Source organism: Desmodus rotundus, chromosome 7 (assembly GCF_022682495.2).
Source record: "Desmodus rotundus isolate HL8 chromosome 7, HLdesRot8A.1, whole genome shotgun sequence".
Classification (NCBI taxonomy): domain Eukaryota; kingdom Metazoa; phylum Chordata; class Mammalia; order Chiroptera; family Phyllostomidae; genus Desmodus; species Desmodus rotundus.
In genome coordinates, this window is record NC_071393.1 from 87,870,932 (window position 1) to 87,876,931 (window position 6,000).

A 6,000-nucleotide genomic window follows, 5' to 3' on the forward strand; every position below is an offset into this window, starting at 1 on the left:
CTTTGTGGCCTCCTGCGGGTGTGGGGGGCCACATGTTCTCATTGTGTTGAGGTACTTCCCTGTGAGTGTCCCCAACCCCAGAAGCTCTTACCTCTACCCTATAGTGAGGCATGCTCACAGGAGTAGAAATATGCTATTTTCCTTTTCTTTCCCTGCCTGATCACTTATTCCAGAGACAGCCTGAAAGGGCTTTTCTGTTCCTTTTGGCCTAGACCTACAATCTCATTCCAAAACTGCCAGGGGTTTGTGCTGCATACTGCTAGGTTCTCTTTCTCATGACTGAGGCTCAGTGCTCCGCCAGACAGAGTACCTGCTGAAGCCCCGCAGCTCTGAGCCATTTTATCCTTACAGGCTGTGAGCCTAACTTCAAAGTCCTCCCAGCCTTTCAAAGCCTGTGAAAATGTTTGCAACATGAAAAAATATTATGGTACCAAAAGAGAAACTGCAAAAATCAAATTTATTTCAAAGCAACCATAAAAATCATCTCAAATTTTTATAGCAAAATAAAATTACTACTTAATGTGGAATTTTGAGCTCATTTTAATATATTTGATATAATGGAGATTAGGACTTCCAAAGATCTTAAACCCATCTCGGGTTCCTTCAATTACACAGCCTTTTTCAGTTATCCTTCTTTCCCCCCCTCTGGTTTCTTGATAGTCTCTTTGGGAAGAAATACAACCGTGTCTTCCCCTCAGGCAGCTAGGACCATGTGGGTATCTCTGAAGATCTACTCTGCCTAGACCTGGAGGACCCCCAGAGACAGCATGGACTTGTTCTCCACGGACATTCTGAACGGATGCGTTCTCCCGTGCCCACGGCCATGTCTTTCCTTCCTCAGTCCCTTGCAGCCCTGTGAGATGTTTGGCTTTCTCCCATTTTCCTGACCTTCTGCAGCCCCCTTCCCTACATGCCTGAGTGTTTTCCCTAGTCATTCGGTCCCTGTGGGAATGGGCTGCAGCCCAGTGCTGGAAGCAGGTTATGGCTAGGCCTCTGGTCAGTCAACAGGAAGGACCACCTTGTCCTGAAATACCCCCAAGGGTTTGCTCTGATGGCTTTTCTCTGTCGCGTGAGTACTCCCTGTGACCACCCTTAATGCCCAGAGACATTGGATGATGTTCCAAAGCAGCACAGTAATGAAGCTCCAGCCCTGCCTTGCAGAGGCCACCTCACACTTGGGAGGCACCAGCTAGAAGATCCCCTTCTCTGCCACCGCCATCCTGTCAGGCTGGGCCACCACACCCACTCATTCCAGGCCTCCCGCAGGCCATCCCACCTCATCCTCATTAAAGCCTGTGATGAAAGGAGCAGGGTTGTTTTCCAGACTCAGCAGTGAGTTATTGATCAACACTGATAGTGCAAGAAGCTTGATCTCACCCTGAACTGGCAGAGATTAATTAGCTTGATTCCCAAGCACAATCCTAATTAGGCGCAAGGAAGAAAGGAAAGAAAACACAAAGGAACTATTCTTCCCCAAGAACCACCAACCTTCTTCTGTCCAGGGGTGGAGAGGGAGGAGGAGCAGGAAACCAAGGAAGAAACAGGTAAACGTGTCCCAGCACCTGAATGCTTCCTGCACAGTCCAAACTCAGGGCAACCAGCCCATGAGCACAAAGGTAAGGAGGGGTGCCTTCCTGCGAGGGGGTCACATATGAAAATGTACATTTATGTTCTTGGCTTTGCTACGTGCCTAATGGCGCACAGGAAGGCACAATTAAGCAGGAGGTACCTGCTTAATGTAAAGTATCAGCTCTAGGCTTGCTGAGCTTCAGGGGTGAGGGTGCCAGCAGTGGAGAACTCAGCTCCATAAGGCTGGGGGAGAAAGGTTGGATGGGAAGGGAGTAATCACCTGGAGACCTCAGTAAGGAACCATTTTCTTCAGCTGGGAAGCGGGAGCCATCTTGTTCTATGTCATTTTCTAGAACTTTCTAACCAGGATTCACAGCCCAAATGGCTCTTCGCTGGTGGTGAGGAGAGCAACAAAAGGCATGCGTGACCTGTGATGTAGCAGCCTTGAGATGTGACTGACCAGCCTAATGACTCCGAGCTTCAGTCTCCTCTCCTGTAAAATGGGGTAATTAATAATCCCACTATGAGATCTGAGGAATTCAGAGGTGCATGGCACATAGCAGGCACTTCCTAACCCCCTAAGGAAAGCAAGGCAAGGGAGCAGCAGATCAAAAAACTGGTGAGTGGTACCCAGACCTGGGTGGCTCAGTTGGGTGGACATCATCCTGCAAAGCAAAGGGTCGCTGGTTCAATTCCCAGTCAGGGCACATGCCTGGGTTGCAGGTTTGGACCCCTGTCAGGGCACATATGGGAGATGGCCAATGGATGTTTCTCTTTCACATCGATGTTTTTCTACCTTTCTTTCTCCCTCTCTCTAAAAATAAATAAATAAAATAAAAATTAAAAAAACCTGATGACTGGCACACTAGCACGTGCTTAAAAGGCCTGTCAGTGTGTCGGGCACATGCGAACCTTGCCATCACTGAGATCGCAGTGGTGTGGGAAGATGGATGAGTAGCGGGAGCAGACAGTATGACCAGGGAAACACCGTGGACTCGGTCACCAAAAGACAAGGGCCCTGGCCAGGGCTGACAGCCAAGGTGTGGGTTGAAAAGAAGGCTACCTGGAAGGGGTGCCATGCCCCTGAGTCTGACCAGGAAATGAGGCGAGAGCTCAAGGGCTAGCTAGATGCTGATGAGCTCAGGATGGTTAGTAACAGGAGGGAGTCTCTGCGTCCATGGTGGGCAGAGCAGGAACGGAGAAAATGCCCTGCCCCTCCCCATCAACTACCCCACACCCACACCGAAATGTGGCCGCTTCAAGTCTTCCTACTCAGTGGGGTGACCTGTGTTTGAATCCTGGTTCAGGCCAACTGACTACAAAAGTAGAGCCGTGAGCCACTTTGGGAAATTTGAACATTGACTGGACACTTGATGCTATCAAGAAAATAATTGTTTATACCTTTAGATGTGATGCAGTGGTTGTTTCCTCGAAGTCCTTGTCTCAGGGAGACACACTGAAGTGTTTACAGAGGGAGCGATAGGAGGTCTGGAATTAGCTTCAGTATCGTCCAGCGGCGGCCAGTGTGGGTGGAGAGGGATGAAGGGGTTTACATGAAACCAGACAGGGAGTTGATAGTTGTTAGTGTGGGTGACAGGTATGTGGGGGTTCATTATACTCTTTCCTGTAGAAGTTGGACATTTTTCATGATAAAACATTGAAAGAAAGAAGGAGAAAGGCAGGCAGGCAGGAAGGGAGGAAGGCAGAGAGGGGAGCAGAGGAACAAAGGATTCTGCTCCACTGTCCCTTCTGAAACCTTCCTCGAGTCCCACATTGGCAGCAGGAGAGCAGGCTGTTTCCTGGGGCCAGTGCACTGGGGCCCCGGAGGAGATGGGGGACACCCAGGGCATAGCCCCAAACCCACACCATGGAGAGAGCCCGCAGGACAGGCGGTGCACAAGGCATCAGGTGGCGAAGGGCGGGACCGGAAGGGAGGCATTGGAAAGGAGGATGTTGATAGCTGTGGAGAAGGAGGCAAGGTGAGCCAACTTCCCTCCCTAAGGAAAGGATGGTTGGGCTGTCGAGGTTGGTGGTGGGGAGGATGCCCCAGGATCAGAGCAATTTTTTTTTTTCTTTTGAAGGAGAAGGAAAGGCCCAGGTACCAAGCCGGTGGGATCTGGGGACACACAGGCCATGAGGGGCAGTCTGCGCTGTGCCAACTGGAAATGTCCGCTCCCGCACCAGCTGGCAGATGGCTCTGGTGTGGGTGCCGGGCCTGCCACCACCACCAGGGCAAAGCTTCACCTGAAGGCCTGTCCCCCGAGTCCTCACATGCCTCCCATTTCCCTGAGGCTTCTCTGAGGTCCCCTGCAGCACTGAGACCCCAACTGCACGGACCAACCGTCTCCCAGAGGAAGGGCTGTGTCCCAGCGCAGCCTGCAGGGGTGGGGAACGTGTCCAGATCCGCCCACGGAGGCTGCTAAGGGGAGAGGAGAGTCTGCCAACCAGTTTGGGAAAAGTGGATTTTGCAACAACCTGGATGATGTTAAGTGCTTGGGGGGCCTGGGAAGACCAAATGTTTAATATTTGGAAAAGAGGCTGTCTAAACAAAGTAATTAGGAGGCTCCTTTGTAGTGATATGAAAGAGATGAATTGGGTTTATCCGACATCAAAGGACAGGAGATACAGTGGGGGAGGAGGCCCTGGGCAGCGTGGGTAGGCCTGCAATGGAGGCTGCCGCAGTCTCGGGGACGGGGAAGGAGCATTCCCCCTAGTGTGTTTTGAGGAACACTTTGCAGGAGCCCCAATAAAACTTCCTCCCACTCATTCAATACACCCCCCAAAACCTAGCTCTCAGATTCAGGTTTAACCTCCCCAAAGCCACCTTTTCACAGCGCCATGTACCACAACCCAGGAGAGAGCCAGGAGCCTGCCGCGCACTGTTTGCCACTGGGAAGGGGGTGCTTGTGGACTGCTTCTTCTTGAGGATAAACCAAGGACATCAGGCAGCAGGCAGGGCAGTCCAACAAGCTGGGCCATCGAAGTTCCAGAAGCTGGGTGAGCATTCCGCTCTGCTTCCACAGACTGGCAACCCTGGGCAAGGCCCTTAGCCTCCCTGAGCTGAGGTCCCCAACCTCTTGGCACCAGGGACCAGTTTAGTGGAAGTCTATTTTTCCGTGGACCAGGGCGGTGGGGTAGGCGGGGGTTGGTTTCCAGATAATTCAAGCGCATTACATTCAAGCTCACCTCCTGCTGTGAGGCCTGGCTCCTAAAGGACCAGGCTGGTACCAGTCCACGGCCCGGAGTTTGGGGACCCTCTCTCTGAGCATGAATGGCCTTGCTTGTAAAATGGAAACAGTAATCCCTAAATCGCGGGGTATGGTGCAGGGTTAGAGGGAAGTTGGAGAAAAGGAAGCCAGAGGGTCCTTTGGATGGACTGTGTTGGGTGAAGGAAGAACTAAACCAGTCACCCCAGGGCACTTTCCCCAAGACCCAGGCAGAGAGCTGACGCAGCAGCCACTGTGCACTCCGCAGCGTCTGCGCCAGGCTGTCCCCGGGCTGGCGCGCAGGGCATGGCCCTCCAGGCCCAGCTGGCCTGCTGGAACACAGGATGACTTTTGAGGTTCATTAAACCCCCAAATTCAGTGGTTCTTATATCTCAGCCTTACACTTTGAGGTGTTTTATTTTAAAATATTCTAGCAAAAATAATGTACAGAGTAGATGGAACAAGAATGTCAGAATATTGATGATTTTTGGAACTGGATAAAGATGCATGAACATTATTGTTTTGTTCTCCCCTACCTACTCTTGTGTGTTTTTGACATTTTTCATAAGGAAAAGTTAAAGTCACAAAAAGAAATTTTAGACTCTTGGAGCTCTAGTTCCCTAGCAGGTGGAGCTAGAGCTGAGCCAATGGGGCTCCCTGCCTCACCCTCCCTCCAATGTTTGGGGGTACCACACGCGATGCTGCAAGAGACAGAGAAACGACCAACACAGCCTGGCAGGATAGGCCGAGAAATTGCCCGTGCTCCTCAGGGTACAGACCCAGGGCTCGGGGACCCAGGAGAGGGCAGTTAGCTCAAATGGGGCGGTGGGGAGGGAATCAGGGACAGCCAAGCACAGGCAATCAAACGAATGGCGGCGGCAGCAGCAAACCTTGGCTGGGGGACGGGGACGGCTCCTGAGTGTCCTTCGCTTATAGGCCTGGCAGGCCCTGGACCGGACAGCAGGGGCTGCTGAGCACGCTACTGTCCGCAGCTGTTCCAGAGTTGGGGACATATGTTTCCAGCCAACTGGAAGCTCTGAGGAAAAACATGCCCCTATTTGTGTCTTCACCTGGGACAGCTCTCCATCTCTCTTCTGACTGAGAAGCAGGATGGTCTCCCACTCACTCGAAAGCAGGAGAGGGAAGATGTGCCACCCTGAGCACACATCTGGGTAAAGGATTGAGTGTGTGTGAGTGTGAGTGTGTGAGCATGGTGTGTGTGTGT